General features: G+C 35.5%; 1 protein-coding gene across 2 annotated transcripts in view; it reads left to right on the top strand.

Moving 5' to 3' along the window:
* The first annotated feature begins 259 nt into the window (after positions 1-259).
* ADAM29 (ADAM metallopeptidase domain 29) overlaps positions 260-19,440 on the top strand; it is a 71,242-nt gene continuing 52,061 nt past the window's right edge. The window contains exons 1-2 of one of the 2 annotated variants that reach the window (XM_010384080.2): positions 12,024-12,212; positions 18,010-18,089. The gene's annotated coding sequence lies outside the window, so the exon portion shown is untranslated. Of the gene's footprint in view, positions 366-12,023; positions 12,213-18,009; positions 18,090-19,440 lie in introns of those variants that run through there. The other variant, XM_010384081.1, reaches the window with a different exon arrangement.

Genomic DNA, 19,440 nt, shown 5'->3' with positions numbered 1-19,440 from the left:
TGAAACGCTCAATGTCCCTTCATTGAATAAAGGAAATGTTCTCTAATTATTAAAGAAAAAAATGTCAACATTTTGGTTGATAGGCCCTGTGACGTCTGTCATACATCTTGACATTGTTACTCAACTTCTCCTTGGGACTGAAAAACTATCAGGTGCCAGGTAACTCTAAATAACCCTCAAACACTTTGCATGCCCCCAGCACATAACTGTCGCCCTCACACTCTTAATTGAGAAACATTCTTTCCTCCTTTGTGACATCACATCCACTAACCAAATGGGGTGGTGTGAGTATCTCCTGTAAAATAAAAGCTCTCTTGATGGCCTGTTCCTGCACATTTCCTGAGGATGCCCTCGATCACAAGCAGGTTATAGCTATTTAAACTTTGCCTTACCTGTATTCTTTACACAAATTGAAGGTCAAAGAAGTAGTCATACTTCTGGGCATAGATAAAGCTGGTTTTGTAATACTATTTAGGCTGAACCTGTCTGTTTCAGACTAAACCCTCCAAATATCTGCCCAAACTTGCACCATATCCTCTAAAACCAAGGCCTAACAAAGCACTAAAATCAATAGATGAAAACCAAATTGAGAAATGAAAATGAAACTTTGTACTATTCCTTGTAGTACTTCTCTAAGTTAAAAAAAAAAAAAAAAAAAGAAAAAGAAAAAGAAAAAAAAACACAGGGCAGTTTTATAAATTTGTTCAGAATCTCAGGAGTATACATGTAATAATAATCTCCCACTTCTCTGGAGTAACAAATTCAAATATTCTTTTATCTTTGGTGGATAATGAAGCTGCATATTTTACAGCTGTAAATCTGTTTTCTGTTCCTTTAGCATCTGTTTAATTCACAGTCATCTGTTTGCTTTCTCCTGAGAATATCAATAATGTATACTGGTAGTTATGACTTAGGGTTTATTGAGACATTGTTTTAATTTGTAAAAGTCTTTAACCAGGGCCTCAAGGAACTTACATTTTCCTATATTCTACCATAATTTGTGGTATTCTGAAGTTTAGCTGAGTTCTAGGACTGACTCCATCTATCTAATTACTTGTTTTATCTCTAATAGTCTATAAACTTTCTGATGGGAACCAAATTTTTTTTCTCAAAGTAAAGTGTATCATCTACAGCATAATATATCCCAAGGTGGTAAATTTCTCTCTCCTGAAAGATCATAACCATTCAGAATTTTTCCAGTTAGTAACTAAGAGATTTTAGAGATGATTCTTTGGGTCTCACTCACTATAGCCAACAATGGGTTTCCAAATGTATTCATTTTCTCTTGCTAGGTATTAAATTAGCACAGAGTTAGATGCATAAACCAACATGCAGTTATCACACCACAGTTTCTGAGGATGAGGAGTTTGGGTAAGGCTTAACTAGGTCCTTTGTTCAGGGTCTCACAAGCTGAAATCAAGGTATTAGCCATGTTGCAGTTCTCTTCTGGAGCTCAAATTCCTCTTCCAAGCTCATTAACGTTGTTGGTAGAATTTAGTTACTTGTGGTTGTAGCATTGAGGTCATCTCCTTTTAGAGGCTCCCCATCTTTACTGGAAGCTTTCAATACAGCTCTTTCTCTTTAAGGCTAGCTAGAGAGTCTTTTGCTTTTATGGCTTTCACCTAATTAAATCAGTTCCCATCCAGAATAATGTCCCTTTTGAATCAAAGTCAACTAATCAGAGATCTCAGCTACAGCAGCAAAACCCTTTCACCTTTGCTGTGTTACATATTCCAATCACTCAAGTGACATTTATCATATTCAAAGATCCTACTTACATTCAAGGGAGGAGGATTATACAAGTACATGCACACCTGGGCATTTTAGGAGTCATTTTCTTATTCTGTCTGCCACGTTGATTTTCAGAAATTGACACAATACTGTATAACTTGACCAAATCTTTGTTAACCAAATCTCTTATCTGAGAATTTACAGATATATAGGCATTTAATGCTTTAAAAATTAGCCCTTCAACAACCTCTGCATCATTGTGAATCATGTTACCTATTCATACATAAAAGATCAGAACAAGTCAAATATCTCTTCCAACTCAACTTCATGGAATCATCACAAACCAGTATCATGCAACTATTTTACTACTAACCCAATGTCAAAATCCTACTTTCTTAAACTGAAAGCAGGAGTTGAAACTTGATGGAGGCTTCTACTAGCATAGTTTTATTTTCTACCTTAAAATTAATGGTTCCTTATTTTGCCAGTCTTTGCTGCCCTTTAAAAATATGAAGTATTTCCTAACAAAGTAGGCTTGCTTTCTAAAATTGTATTGTTTTCTTCTTTCCACATTTCCATTCATCACTGTAATACCTTAAATACTATTACTCTTCTTCCATTAGAAGAGGGAAGCTCATGTCCCCCTAACCACTGCTTCCTAAATATCCAATAGATTTATTAAAATACCCTAATAAATTTATTAAAGCATGCCCAGAAATCCAGATTTAATCTTGATTTGTTTGTAGGTCATATTCTAAGAATGAAACCAGAAAATATCAGGCAGGATACACTGGAACAAATTTTAACTCACCATTTTGACCCCTTTCCAGAGATAAAAATATGCCTAGATGACAGAATTGCTTCATTCCCATAGCTTTCTGGATGAATAAAGGGAAGAAGGTTTATAGACTAACAGTAGAAATGTTTTGGGATAGCTCATGATTTTGAAAAGCTTCAGAGAAAATAAAGGTGTTTAACGTAAGTAGAAACCCTAATTTAGAATGATTAGCAGATTAAAGGTATTTTAATAACTCTAATGGTTCCTATGAAGCTGATTATTATCAAGGTGGATATCAACTCAAAAAGGGACATCATCAAAGCAAAAGAAAATGTCGATTGATCATTACACCAACAGGCAGTTCTCACCAAGATCCCTAACCCACAACACTCAGAGACCACATCTTTGAAGAAGTTCAAAGAGAGTATTATACTATGCCAGTCTTTGGTTCCAGAGTAAGAAAAATAGAATAATAAGCACAATGGAATTGTCACCAGAAAGTATAAACAAGATGAGTATAAACAAGATTAAGAAACAAGATGTAAACAAAACACATTTTTAAAATCCCGTATTTATGAAAACAGACAATCAACCCAAACGTTACATATAATTTTTCAACGAGAAATAAAAGCTATAATATGAAAATCACCTCTGGTCCACTTAAAGTGGCTTCTGGTGGCCCCAAGTGAAATCTTTTTAAAAAGGTATGTGACATTACCCACACATGTAGGACAAACTGGCCTCTGTACTCAACCAACATTAGCGAGAAAATGAATTTCATTTCCTGTTAGTGGACTACTCTTGGTGCACGGTGCCAAAGAATTATAATATTATCTGATAAACCCATAAGGGCATTTTGGCTAAAACCAGATCGTTGAATGGTCCCCAACAACCAATTTCCAGATGGACGCACAAAAGCCTACTGCCTATTATCCAAAAAGTGGACAGGGATATGTTACCAGGTCAGACTGATGTACACCTTAAGGATAGTGGCTAATAATGTCAACTCGCATACATTTTGATCCATCAGTTTCCCATCTCAGTAAAAGGTTTATATGCTTTCTGTGTATATTTTACATAAATTGAATCATTTTTAAAAGCTTTACTAAATATGTAATATATGAAAGGTGTATTATTAACTGCTACAGGAAATACCTGGGGGAGTAAGTTGTGTGTGTGTGTGCACATATATGCACACATACATGTGTGGTTAAATTTTACAATTTCTTCCAAGCTATATGTAAATTTTCAAATGATTTTCATTTTTGTATGTAGTTCAAAATGTGGAATGATAAAGAAATAAGACGTTAGGAAGTCAGACTCATCAGGTATTATAACAATTAGTTTAGTGTTCAGACTCAATTGAAATCGCTCTATTGAGTCTCCAACTACTAAATTAGTTGATGATTCTTTTTAACCTTTGAGATCTTGGTTTTATGGAAGTGAATATAAGTATCAAAATTCCTTAAACATTTCCAATATGAAGACAAATTTAAATCATATATAAAATTGAAATAAAGGTCTGTCAGCAGGAACATTAAGAAGCATAATGTAACTGTCACTATAAACTCTTAATAAACAAGTTGTAAACAAAATACATTTTTTAAAAACTGTGTCGATGAGAATATTTTATCAACTTGAATGTTATACACACTCTTTCCACAAGAGAAAAAAAAGCTGAACAAACTGAAATCAATGAATTTTCTTGGACCCATTAGAGAACTGAAGTCATAAAGCAAATCATCATCTTGAAATCTGGAGACAGGCAAATACAGAGGGTCATAACTGGAGTCTGCTTATTTGGAGCAGAAGTTCCTGAAGCCATAAACTGGCAATAACATTTATAAGGTAATTCTTCTAAACTGCTGAAGCTTTTTGATGAGGCTGAGTTTCAATAAGCACAAGCATAAGAGACTCAGAGGTGCCATTTATGGAGGCTTCCATACTTTTGTGGGTTTTTACTTCTGGGAACCCCACCAAGTTATCACTGTGAAGAGGTAAGAGAGAGACCCTCATGGCTGTGACAGTGGGTAGAGAAAGTTACCATTTGAAATATTTGAAACCATTTTAATTTTATTTTTATAAAATAAATATTTTTCATCTTGAAAATATTTATTCTCTTAGTTATTTTATCCCCCCACTATCACATTCTTGTGATAATCACATCTTTTAAATCTGTAAGCAATGTTATCTTTGAATATAATCTTTGAAATATAACCTTTGAAATCTCACAAAAATTTATATTTTATAATTCACCCTGAATAGCAAGGCCAAAAGAATAACCCACTATTTCCTATACTCAAATATGTTACAGATCAACCCAAAAGAAAAAAGAAACAAAACCAAAACCAAAAATACACATATACTTGGTGAGGAGCTAAAGTTACTCAAACTCCCCAAATAAAACATTCAAATTATCAGCATTAATTAATTAATTAATTATTATTATTATTATTATTTTTTGAGATGTAGTCTCGCTCTGTTGCCTAGGCTGGAGTGCAGTGGCGTGATCTCGGCTCACTGCAATATCTGCCTCCCGAGTTCAAGTGATTCTCCTGGCTCAGCCACCCATTGTAACTGGGATTACAGGCCGGCGCCACCACACCCAACTAATTTTTGTATTTTTAGTACAGATAGGATTTCACCATGTTGGCCAGGTTGATCTTGAACTCTTGACCTCATGATCCACCCACCCCGGCCTCCCAAAGTGCTGGGATTACAGGCGTGAGCCACCGTGCCCGGCCTAATTTAATACAATTATAACTTAAATGGCCGCTTTGTCAATGACGATGATTGCTTGAGCACAGGGTGAGTGCCCCATAAGCTGTTAGGAGCTGTTTCTTCAGACCAATGTCTCCTGTCTGCACTGCCGGCTCCTACCTTTGCATCACTCCCTATATACTGTGCATGAGATATATGTATCTCTCTCTCTCTTTAAAAAATATTTTCCACCACACATACTTCCTTTTATTAATCAGATAACAGGGAAGAACAGCAACAAAATCTGAACAAACCAATCACTCTCTCTTTGGGATATGATTTTTGTTTTCCCTTGTGCATGAAGTATTCAGCAACATAAGAAAGAGAAAAGAAGAACCATTTCTTGTGTATGCTTGCTAAACACACAAGCCCAGTCCACTGGGTCGGATGCAACTCTGAATATTTATATGCCTATTTCCAGGCATGGTCATCTGATGTTTCACTACTACTGGTTTCTGTGTTTAAGTTCTCACACTCTGCTTGACAAATGCTTCTTCAGGGGGCTAACAGGCTAGAAGAGCAGCTCTGCAAGAAGTCATTCTTCCCAAGACCACTTCTTCTCAGCTTCTCTGTCTTCATGAATTCTTTGAGCTCCATATTCTGTGAGAAGAAGGCAATTTTCTTCATTTTCAGGATAGAAGACACTGTTAAGAGAATGAACAAAGTAGTCACAGACTGAGAGAAATATGCAACACACAAAATAAATGACTTTACTGTAAATCATACTTAACATTCGACATATAATAGTACAGACAACTCAATTAAAAAATGAGCAAAATACCTGACAGATATGTCATCAAAGAACATGTACAGATGACAAATAAGCACAGGAAAATATTATCAAGACATTTATCATTAGGAAATTGCAAATTAAGACAAGATGCTGCTACACACTTGTTAAAGAGGTTAACATTTAAAAAATTGGACAATACCAATATCTGGTAAAGATGCAGTGCAACAGGAACTCTCATTCATCGCTAGTTTTGGAAGATAACTTGGGAGTTTCTTCCAAAGTTAGACATAGTCTTACCTCAATATCCAGAAATTATACTCTTGGATATTAATGGAACTGATTTGAAACCTTATGTCTAAACAAAAACCTGCATGTTAATGTATATAGCAGCTTTATTCATAATCATCAGAAAGTGTAAGTCACAAGATGGCCTTCAGTATGCTAATGAATAAACAAACTATGACATATCAATACAATGGATCCTGTTTAGTGATAAAAAGAAATGAACCATTAAGCAATGAAAAGACATGGATGAAACTTAAGTGCATAATAGTAGGTGAAAAAAGCCAGTCTGAAAAGGCCACTTGGTATATCATTTCAATTATATGAAATTTTAGAAAGGCAGTTAAAAGACCATTGAAAGACTGTTGTATGTTAGGAGTCTGGAGAAGCATAATTCTCCACTTCTTCCATGTGGGCTATGCAAGGTGACAACCTTTCAAAGGCTACAATGTGGAAAACGGAAAGCGTAACTTTACATTAGAGAAATGGACAAATACTACCTAAGCCGGATGATGAAGGCCAACATTAATTGTGACTAGGAATGTCGATAGCAGTTGCCTTGATATGATAAAAGGCACTTTACCTTTGTGGCCTTCCAAATATGTGTAAATTATTCTATCCATAAAAAATCGCAAAAAGGCAACCTCAAACACTAATTGAGGAACATTCTACAAAACACCTTCCCAATACTCCTCAAGATTGTCAAGGTCATTAAAAACAAGGAAAGGGCAAAACTGCCGTAGCCAAAGAAACTGAAAATTCAAGACATGAATAATTGTAATGTGGTGTCCTGGATGGGACATTGGAACCACAAACAGACATTAGGAAAAAACTAAGGAAATCTGACAAGTCATGCATTTAATAACGAATTGTGAATATTGGCTCTTTCATTGTGAAACATGTATTATATAACGTAAGATGTTTCTAATAGGAGAAAATGGGTATGGAGATATATGGAAATGCTGTGCTATCTTTGCATTTTTTCTGTAAATTAAAACGGTTTTAGAGAACAAAGTTTATATTAAAAATATTTAAAATGTCATGACCATCTGCCTCTTTTGTCATATAGCCACGCCTCCATGGCTAAGACATAGAGGAGTAATTAAATGGTTCTTTTATTAAAGAAAGGAAGAAAGGAAATACCTTACAATATGATAGAGGAAGTCACTTTAAACTATGCAGTTTTCCCTTTCAGAACCATCCAATTCAAATGTTGTCTGACAGATTTTGTTTTACATTATTAAATCTGAGAGTCTTCATAACTCTTATACTTGTGCCAAAATTAAGATGCCAGGAGAAGGATCCATTTCAAAGGAAAAAGGAAGTGGCTACCCACGTCGTTACGTAAAGACTTGTGCTCCTGAGAAACAAAGAAGTGGACCAGACAGAAGATAAAATGCTAGATGAAAATTGATGATAATAATTGTTTGAGAAGGCTTAGAAAAATAACTAGAAAATCACAGTGGGTGCTTTCTGTTTTCCCTGCTTGCTGAAAGACAAATAGAAACAAAGTCTCAGGTACAGATGCTTCTGATATGGGATCACACAATAACAACACTGCTTCAGACACACTCTAATGAAAGACAGCTTTCCTTCAAATCATTTTTTAAAAATTATATCCTTTATTTCCTATCTGTTGTAAAAAAAAAAAAAAGAAGTATGGATCTTTATCCAGATAGAGTGAAGTGGAGATTTGCAAAACCCATTGAAGTATTTTAAAGTATTGTAAAATAATCATAATAACAATTGTGTATTAAATAAGTAAAAAATGGTAGTCATTGCCCTAAGTATTTAACCTGATTTATCGTACTTAACTTCCCAAACCACCATATGAGGTAGACATTACTATTATCATTCCCATTTTACAAAAGAAGAAACCATGTCGATGATGCTTCAGACTGATGCTCAGACCACTTCCCTGCCTTCTAGTCATAAGTACACAAGTTTACTTAGCCTAAAGAAACTTCTCCTAATTGTCAATATGATTAAATTATATAAATATTATTTAATTATCTCAAGTCCTAAAAATAACATATATATCTAACCATGAAGATTTAATAAGGTAAAAGTATAAGGACAGATGAGTTATGTTTTCCATTAAAATACTAGTTTTTAAACTCAGAGTATTGACACTCTAAAACAGTATTAAAAACAACATTTGGGAGGCTGACGGGGGAGGATTGCTTGAGGCTAGGAGTTCGAGACCAGGTTGGGCAACATAGTGAGACTCCATCTTACCAAATAAATTAAAAACCATTAGCGAGTGTCATGGTGCAAGCCTATAATCCCTGCTACTCAGGAGGCTGAGGTATGATCACACCACTATTCTCTGGCCAAGGTGACAAAGCAAGACCATGTCCAAAAAAAAAAAAAAAAAAGCAACATAACAACAAAAGATAATACTGTTTCCCCAGTTTCAATTTGTATTATGTAAAAATCTTCATTTGCAGTTTTACAATGCTATCTACATGGCTATCACCTTTTTATTAAATAGTTCTATTACCTTTATGAATTCTCTCTGACTTGTATTTGGCATATATTGAGAACTCTTAAAATTCAGTAAAAAATACAAAAAACAATACAAACTACGCAAAATATTTCAGCAAACATTCCACCAAAGAATATACATAAATGTCAAATATGCTTATCAAAGATATTCAATATTATTAGTCATTAGTGAAATGCAAATTAAACTCAACTAGATACCACAACAAATCTCTTAGAGTGGCTAAAAACTACTCAAAATACCAAGTGCTGGCAAGAATGCAGACAAACTGCAACATTCAAATACAGGTGTTAGGAAACAGTACAGCCCATGTGGACTATTTGGCATTTCATTATACACTCACTATCGACCCAGCCACTCTACTTTTAGGTGTTTGCACAACTAAAAACTTATGTTTATGCAAAAAACTGCATATCAATATTTATAGTAGCTTACACCTGTTGGTGCAAAAGTAATTGCGTTTTATTTTTTAATGGCATTACTTTTAATGGCAAAAACTGCAAAGACTTTTGCAACGAACTAATATAAAACAATTTGGGGAGAATTGGCACCTTTACTATGTTGAATGTTTTTATCTATCAGTATTTGATTTTTAAAAATTTGTCTTATTAACATTTTTTAGTTTTCACCATGCCAATTCTGTACATGGTTTGTTATATTAATATCTAAGTAGTAAATTTTCTTTGGAATGATTGTAAATGGTAGCTGAGTTTTAATTTCAATTTCTAAATATTCCTTGTTAGCATACAAATTGTGATTAAGTTTTGTTTGTTGATCTTGCAACCTACAGCCTTGGTGAACTTACTTACTGGTTCTAGGAGTATTTTGTAATATATTTCTCGGTCTAGTCTACATCCTGAAACCCCACCCTCACATCCAGAAATACTCAGGTAGCTGTGCACCTGTTATGGCGAGGTCCCCCTTGCTGATTGGTGCACAGCTACCTGGGTATCCCTGGATGTGGGAGTAGGGTTTCAGGATGAGCCTGGTGGGAGAGCACTTCTACTGGCCCCTCTGTTTGCTGGGTCCTGATTGATTCCTCTTGCTGGTGGAATCTTGCTTGGTATTGTCGAAGGGACCTGCATTTGATCCAAGGGAGGCTTAATCCTTTCTGAGCCACCTTCTTTTGCTAGATTATGGGCTGGGAAACACTTGGCCTGTGTGGCCTTCCTCTGTTCGGTGGGGGCATATAAGACAAACTGCCATTATAATTTGGTTATCCTCCAGTCCTAAGATTCCAGATCAGTTTGTCTTCCTCTTCCCTGCTTAAAACGCTTCCCCTAAGGGTATACAAAAACTTTCATTTTCTGGATTTTACCTGTAAGGGATAATTGGAAGGACAGCCGAGTTCAGGCAAGCTGATTTATTGTCAGTCCTGCCGGGCTACCTCCTGACAAAAGCGGAGGAGGCAGCCCTGCTTACAGACTATTGCAGGGCTTTATACGGCGAGGAACAGGGTCAGGGTGGGGGAGCTGAGTTGGGTGTGCAGGTGACTTGACCGCATCCTGGAGTTTTTTGCCAGCTTTGTTTTGCGAGGTGAACAGACATATTAACCGCATCCAGTAACTGGACAAACAGTTACTGGAGGGGTCAATGAATGGGGGTTTGTCTTTAGCCCTGGGAGAGCTGTGTGGATGTCACAAAGGACTGCATTGTAAGACCCACGGGAAGGGAGAGGGAACAGTCTGGTTGGGGTGACCCTAACATTACGGTCTCTACAAATTCCCTGTCATGTGCTCTAGTTATACTGCCAAAAAAAAGAAAAAAAAAAAAAAAAAAAAAAAAAAAAGACACCAGTCAGAGTTAGGCTAGGAGATGATTTGAGGAGTGAGCAAAATGGGATTTATTGGGGAAAAAAAGTAAAAAAGGGGGGAAACATAGACTCTCCACAAAGCGGGAGTCCCTGCTGGTGCAATTCCCGCCTCGCAGTTTGAATCCCAGCTTCCACACAGGAAGAGGAGGGGCCAGGCTCCTCCCTGCTGCAAAATCCACAGGAACTTGCTGAGTCTCCACCCCGGTGCGCAGGTCAGCTGGAGTTTTTCCAAGGAGTCCTTCCTACCTGCCTCATTTTCGCATAGGATTTACGTAATTTCATTGTTTATACATCTCTCCTTCACTCTCTCGCACATCTCTTTCTCTTTTTTATTTTTTATTTTGTTGTTGTTGTTGTTGTTGAGACAGAGTCTCACTCTGTTGCCTGGGCAACAGAAATGGAGTGCAGTGGCGCGATCTCAGTTCACTGCAATCTCTGTCTCCTGGTTTCAAGCGATTCTTCTGTCTCACCCTCCCAAGGAACTGGAATTACAGGCGCATGCTACCACATCTGGCTAATTTTTTTATTTTTATAGAGATGGGGTTTCACTATATTGGCCAGGCTGGCCTCGAACTCCTGAACTCAAGTAATCGGCCCACTTCGCCCTCCCGAAGTGCTGGGATTACAGGTGTGAGCCACTGCTCCCGGCCTCTCTCACACATATCTATATATCAAACTCTATCCCCACTCATGATATAAAGCTTGAAGCTAAATAAGCACTCAAAAATACTTTAAATTGAATAATTAAAGCAATTTGCACATTGTGTTAAAATTTTAATGATATATCTCTCTTCATTCTTGTCTCTGAATAATTTGAGTTCATTCATCTTGTGAAAAAGGCCCTAGCACCTTGCCTGGCAGCTGCTTACTGATAATTTAATGAACAAGTGGATGAGTAATAATATTTTATAAAGCAAAGTTATTTTTCCAGAAAAGTAGCAATTTTTAATCAAAACTTGGAATAACATATTAAAGTCTTTAAAAATTAAATTTACATAAGAATTAAAAGCCTCAGTTTTTATGTTTAAAAGGTAACCATGTCTGTTTTCCTTCAACTATTAATTTTGGTTTTCACAAATGGCCAATTCTTTTTTTAAAATGATTCCTTTTCTCCTAGAATCAGAAATTGTACTTTAAAAATGTACTCTAGATTTAACAATTCAAATAGCCCACTAACACACTGACAATTTTGTTGTAAAAAACCGATTTTCTTCTGGGAAATTTTATATTTATGCATTCACATTTCTCTTGACTATTTTTTCATGTTCTTCAGAAAGCGATGGATTTTTTTTTCAGACTTCCCTTTTTGTGTGTAGTTATCAAGTTTTAGCTCTTCAAACTGCTGAATTTAAGCTTTATCTGTCTAATTTCCTCCTCCAATATTCTTCAGCAGTTCACAGTCTTCATTTCTCATTTCAGGTAGAGTACAAAACATGTTCTCCCTGCAGTCTCACGAACTGTGAACAAAAACTGAAGTGAAAACCCCCAGTGCATAACTCATCAATAGTCCTGTGATCGTATACCCATCAGTAAGAAAACAAATTTGATCAAGCCCCCATCCAGTCCTCTTTGCGTGGAATCAGACCTCTTTCACTGTGGCAAGGAGCAGGTAAAACAAGCAGAGGCACAAAATCATCACCAAACCAGATTCACTGAAATGCCAACATTGGCATGTGCGCAGACATTTTCTACTCTAGACTTACTTCTAAACGGCAATGCCAACAAGCATGAGAGGTGAAAAAAGGTGGATAAATACATGTTTGGTTTATTGAACTAGGTCTTATCATATCCAAATTAAAAACAAAAGGCACATCTCAATTTAAAAATAAGGTTCTGAATTTTAATTTTCAGATTCATTGAATTTCTTTGTGATTCAAAATTCAAAATCTTCTATTGAATATATCCTTTAGATAAATGTCTCCCAAACTCAGCACCAGATTCTCCCTTTTTCTTGTAGCCACATGAATCTATATATTTTCCATTCCAAAGTCTCCAAATATCTTGTTGATAGAAACATAACTTTCTATTAACAAAAATTGTTTGTGCATATCTACTAATTTCTTACATTGTATTTCCACCAACCAAACATAATCAAGATCACACACATATTCAATGTTACACTGAGAATACCTTAAAAGCTAATTTTTTAAACTTTGTAATTAATTCTGTCTCTATTTTCATTAATAAAAAAACTTTCTGGTTAGTACCTACCATAATTTATACCCAGTCTCCGTCTCTCTCTCTCTCTCTCTCTCTCTCTCTCTCTGTCACACACACACACACACACACACGCATACATACGCACACACACACACACACACACGCATACATATGCACAGTGAGAGGGAGAGTAGGAGAGACTGTTTTGAATGTTTTGGTTAATAAACTGTAATGTATTTTTCTCATTTGTATTTTATTTAAATTTTCATACTTTCATTGAAAGGAAATATTTTTCCACGTTTATTTTTATTGGAATGACAATATATGAGGCTAGGCATGGTGGCTAATGCCTATAATACCAGCACTTTGGGAGGGCAAGCCTGGTAGATCATTTGAAGTCAGGAGTTCGAGACCAGCCTGATCAACATGGTGAAACCCATCTCTACTAAAAATGGAAAATTAGCTAGGTGTGCTGGTGCATACCTGTAATCGCAGCTACTCTAGAGGCTGAGGCAGGAAAATCACTTGAACCCGGGAGGTGGAAGTTGCAGTGAGCCAAGATCGTGCCATTGCACTCCAGCCTGGGTGACAAGAGTGAAACTCTGTCTTAAAAAAGAAAAAAAATAAAAGAGAAATGACAATATATGTTTTCCTGAATGGGGAGAAAGTAGAATCAGAGATTAAAGATGTAACAATTATTGGTTTATAACTTCAAATGTTAAGATCTAGTGGTAAGCTACCTCAGTCTATTTGGGCTGCTGTAACCAAGTCTGTATCCTCACATGGTAAAAAGGAAGGCCTTACAAGCTCCCTCAGGCCTCTTTTACAAAGACATTAATCCCATTCATGGGGCCACAGCCCACAGGACCCAATCACTCCCAAAGGTCACACCTCTTAGTATTATCACATTGGGGTTTAAGTTTCAATATACGAATTTTGGGGGGACACATACATTCAGACCAGAGCATAAACCAAGTAAAGATTTTGAATGATCTTTTCGGAAGTGGGACTATTTTTTCCCATCCTTCTTTTCCCCTTTGTCCAAACTAAATGAAAATTTTGCAGTGAAACATGGGGAAAGTCTGAAGAGGAAACCAAAGGGCTAGACACTAATGAGATCCGGCAAAGTAGCTCTTTCGTCTCAAAATTAGCCATAGTGTGGAGCAATGAAAAGAAAGGATGTCAGGAACCAAAGAATAGCTAAGACTTATTGTGTGTTCATACCTGATCATCTAGGAAACCTAAAAATCTCCCCAAATCTCCTAGGGCAAGGAACATAGATTTGGAACATCCTCACAGATAGGTCAGATAAGAGGAGCACTCTCCTATTTCCTTAGCTGGCAGAGAGTGGAAGTTAAGGAACAGAAAGCAAATGGCTCTGAGGATGTTTTATAATTGTGATTAGAAGAATCTAGAGAAGAAATTAGATTGGACCATAAAGCTAGTGACCAGAATGGGGTTTGGGATAACAAGAAGCTCTCTGCCTGAAAGTTTGGAGAACAGGATCCCAGCAGAGGATAGAGCACATCCACAGGCCAGGGGCTTTGCTCCTTCCTCCTTATACATAGAGGTCATACAACCTCTTAGAAAAGAAAATTCTATAGAGAAGTGAAAGGCAAGCTTCCTGAGCTCCCTAAGCATAAACTTGAAGTGATAAAGAATACTGAAATAATTGAGTTTAGCTTGAATTGCTTATGACTATCTAACATGAGGTGGAAAAGGAGCTTTTGTGATATGTTAAATCATAGAAAAATCAAGAGGTTACATGCCTACCAAGCTCTATTAAAAAAAAAAAAAAAAGCTGTTAGGTTCAGGGGTACATGAGCAGGTATGCTACAAAGGTAAATTCATGTCACAAGAGTTTGTTGTACAGAATATTTCATCACCCCGGTATTAAGCCTAGTACCCAATAGTTCTCCTAATCCTCTCCCTCCTTCCTTCCTCCATCCTTAAGGAGGCCCCAATGTTTGTTGTTCCCTCTTTGTGTCTGTATGTTCTCACCCTTAAGCTCCAACTTATAATTGCAAACATGCAGTATTTGGTTTTCTATTTCTGTGTTAATTTGCTGAGGATGATGGCCTCCTGCTCCATCCGTGTTCCTGCAAAAGACATGATCTCTTTCTTTGTTATGGCTGCACAGTATTCCATGGTGCATAGCTACCATATTTTCTTTATCCAGTTTACCACTGATGGGCATTTAGGTTAATTCTGTGTCTCTACTATTGTGAATAGTGCTGCAGTGAACTTAGGTGTGTATGTGTCTTTATAGGAGAATGATTTATATTCCTCTGGGGATATACCCAGTAATGCGACCGCTAGATTGAATGGTGCTTCTGTTTTTAGCTCTTTGAGGAGTTGCCACGCTGCTTTCCACAATAGTTGAACTAATTTCCATTCCCACCAACAATGTTCCTTTTTCTCCACACCATCACCAGCATCTGTTATTTTTTGACTTTTTAATAGTAGCCATTCTCACTGGTGTGAGATGGTTTCTCATTGTGGTTTTGATTTGCATTTCTTTAATGATCAGTAATTTTGAGCTTTTTTTCATATGCCAAGTCTATTTTTAAATATCATTAGTGAATTAATTATGGAGTGTATTACCTCATATTCTCTTTGATATACCAGCATTATTATGATATAATTCATATATCATAAAGTTTATAGTTTCTCATTTTCTGATAATTTCAATATCAAAATTCTCAAATAGTTTTAATTTTAATCTCTATTTCCTCCATATTTACCATTTTCTTTCTTTGTATTTTTATTTCTATTTTTTAATGTATAATCTTATAGTTCAAAACACTTACTTGGGTGTTTCTGGTGTCGATTACAATCATAATCTTACCTGATACAAATTTTAACGCTGATACTGCAGTTTAATTTTCTATAACCAAAACTCTTCTTTTTCAATTTATCTTATTATTTTTTCACTATGAACCACATGTCTGTTGTGATATTTAAAGGTAATATATCAGAGCTTCATCCCAGAGATTCTGGCTCAGGTCTGGGGTTTCCCATCTTCTGCAGGAGATGCTGATGCACAGATGGAATTGAAAACCACTGTTGTAGTTAACTTTTCAAGGTCTGTCAGTCTTTTGTCTAGTGAGTCTGTTAATCTGAAATGGGACTTTCAATTTGGCCCACAGCTACGTTTTCTGATATTATAATTAGACGCAAAAAGTCGGTTAAAAGAGATATAAACAATTCTCTAGTCCCTTAGAGAGCTGTGAACTAAAGCAAAATTAATACTTTTAGTTCATGTTGTATTACCTGAATGACTAGATAGAAAGAAAAATGGATACACAGATGATAGATAGATAGATAGATAGATAGATAGATAGATAGATAGATAGATAATCAATAGAGATAAAGACATAGTGCATATTGTTGTAACTGTGTTCATATATTATAGGCATCATAGCTATCAGGAGCGTGAGCTGCCAGTGTTACAGATTTTTTACTGAAATACCTTAGTTTTACAATTGAGGAGTCCTTGTCTGGAAAACCAGTCAACCTCCTTAGATAACATCTCTATGTTGTCAGTTCTCAAATAAAATGAAGTTATATAACAATAGAAGGGTTTACATATAATACAGGATATGTCATTAGAATTGCATTGAATGCTTATTAAATCTCAAGATACCTTCCCATGTGGAATTCAGAATTTATTGTTAGATTAAAATATGTAAATAAGAAAAACAACATAAACTCAATAAGCCCATGTATACAGAGGACACTTTTGGGACACTATGAGGTTGGGGAACATGGAACCATTCTTGAATATCTTCATCGAGTTAAAATGTTCTATCTTAAAGTAAACCTACTACCCCATTCATAGTGAACATCTAGAAAGATTTTTTTTTTGTTTGTTTATTTTGTTTGTTTTTTGTTTTGCCTTTTGCTGCTTTCTGATATAGTTGAGGCTTAGGTATTTAGGAAGCAATACAAAAATTATCTATATTTATGAAATAGGCAAGTTAATCTGGTTGACTTAATTTATTTAGAAGTTTTGATTCAATAGATTCACAGTGCTGCAGTCCTACCATTTACTCTTTCATTCAAATATCTAATGCAGTATTTCACCTCATTATTCATTTAGCAATTACTGAAAAGGCTGTGTGGCTCTGTAAATAGAAAGATGTAGACTTCTGAGTCAGCAATTTGGGGTTTGCTCCTGGATTCCATGAACCACTTATTGATGTGAAGGCTTAGTTTCTTCGTTTGAAAAGTGGGCACTTCTTTTATAAGTTTGCTTACAAGAATTATGTTTGCACTGGTAGAAACATAAAAAGTATGCCTCAAATATTAACTAAATAGAGTGACCATATAATTTATTGTCCAATCTGGATACTTTTGATAATAAAACGAGGTCAGTATTAATAAGTACACTGGGACAACTGGTACAAATCACAACAGCCCAGGGCAAAATTAGGATGCAGGTCAATTTAATAAATAATGACATTGCAGACCCTGAATAACAGCAGCTCAGTCTCTTTCATTGTGTTCCTCTGAGAGTAGATAGTCTAAGTCCAGAAATCAATTTGCATTGTGGAAATTCTGTCTCTACAACACTAATGTAAATTTGACTTGAATTCCCAAATAAAAGAAAAAAAGTGAGAGAAAGTTTTGAGCAGTTTTTTTTAACATGTAGAACAAACTGCCTAAATAAGATTTTGAAATGTCCAAAGATAAATTTATTACTTATCTGACAGTTTTTTGATTTTTTTTTTGGAACAATATTTTACGAACTTTACTACTTTAGCAGAATATACCATTTCCTAAATTTACTTAGTTTATGTTCCACTGTGAACTTCACCCTCACTCCTCCTCTGCCCTGGCAATTCATAATAACTTTAAAAAGTTATTTTATTTTATTGACAAAACACTGCAGTTAAAAACTACCTATGTATTTATTCTAAGTTGCTCCCGCTTGTATTTGAATGGCAAGGATAAAATAAAGCCGCCTAGACAGCACCATTTTTTTCATTGTTATTCCACATTGCAACTAAAATTTACCTTCTGTTGAAGCATAAAGTTCATGTCATATCACCAAAAAGACACGGGCATGATATCCTTATATATTTTTTTCAATTACGCTCATATCACTAAATGCTATCCTAGGAGGAAAAAATGATTTGGAGAGTGATTTTTTTCAGTTTAAAAGAATATTTTTATGCCAATATGGAACAATGAGAATTTATCATCTATGATAATATTTTAAATATGAGTTCCTCTTATTCCAGAGAATGTGACTTTCCTGAACAACAGGAACAAGAATGATGCCAGGTTCTTTCCTCTGAAAATAATCAATCTGTTACTACAGGTAAATTAATTTCACTTCTTAGTGCAAGGGAGTTTTAATTTCTATTTTAATAAAACACACATTTTAAATAGATGTCATGCAGTACACATTGATACTTACTTGTTGCATTATGTGGAGAACCAGTAAAATCTTTACTCACAATTTGCAAGTAATTTCCATAGAGCCTTCTTCCTCAGTGAAAGAGGTCACTAATTCCTTCACTTCACACCCTAAAGCTAGAATGAATTGTGTCAAGCCATTAGCCATCATGAAGGCCACCAAAGAGAGTTATGCAAATGATGATGTATTCATTTATAAACACTCCTATTGTCTCAGCTATCGTCAATTTTCCATTCTATTTTAAAAAATCGTATTACTTTGATATATTTGTAAAGATTCTTTCTGTCGAATCCTAAGTTATTTTACTCTTTTTCAGTTGTCGAAATTCAAAAACATCTGACTTTTATATTGTGAAAAATAACCTTTTATAAACCTAATCCTCTGTAGTCAGACCAGGTCATCTCTCTCATTTTATCAGGTGATTTCTCACCAGAATTTCTATACCAAAAACTGCAATATTCTTTAAGGTTCTCAAACAGATCATATTTCCTTTCCTCTTAATGTGTTCATACATACTGCTACCTCATTTCTTTACGTACCCTATTCACATGGCTAATTCCTAAGCATTTCAAATTTCAGAGTATTTTTTTTTTCTCAGAAAGCATTTTCTGAGCCTCAGATTGAAGCAGTTCCTATTCTTCATCCAAATCACATTTTATACTTTTTCACATAAGAAGGATCTCAGAATAGCAATTAATTAGTGCCTGCCACACCACTTGAATAAGGTATTAAAACATTATGACAAATTGCAATGTTAAAAGCCAGGAGTGAAAGAAGCAGGTGATACAGGTTAGGGCAAGTTTTTCAGAAATTAATGATATTTCATTGTTTGTAGTCCAACAAAAGTGTGGTAGCAGCTGCATGGTCTTGTGACGACAAAAGGTATTAGAGATGATGAAAGATTTTCATGATTGCAACTGAAGAATATGAGGAAATAGCTATATCTGAAAAGACATTGGAGACAATAGATTATTTGAAGGGTCTCTAAATATAAATGAACATTTCAGCATGTGGATGTGGCCACAAGGAAAATTCAAAGTGGAGATAACAAATAAGAAGGAAGATTTAAATATTAAAAAAACAAGAAATCTTGTGGCGGGGCAAGAAGTCTACTAGGTAGAATGAATTATGTGTAAGATATAAAACTACAGAATTTGGGAAAGTTAACTAAGGATGAAACAGAGGGAAATGGAATGGAATGTGAAAATACTGTTCTTAAGTCCAGTAATGCTAACGTAAACCAAAATATTAG

This window comes from Rhinopithecus roxellana, chromosome 2 (genome assembly GCF_007565055.1).
Source record: "Rhinopithecus roxellana isolate Shanxi Qingling chromosome 2, ASM756505v1, whole genome shotgun sequence".
NCBI classification, from domain to species: Eukaryota; Metazoa; Chordata; class Mammalia; order Primates; family Cercopithecidae; genus Rhinopithecus; species Rhinopithecus roxellana.
Note: the sequence above shows the minus strand (reverse complement) of the source record. Positions and strands in the feature narration are given on the sequence as shown.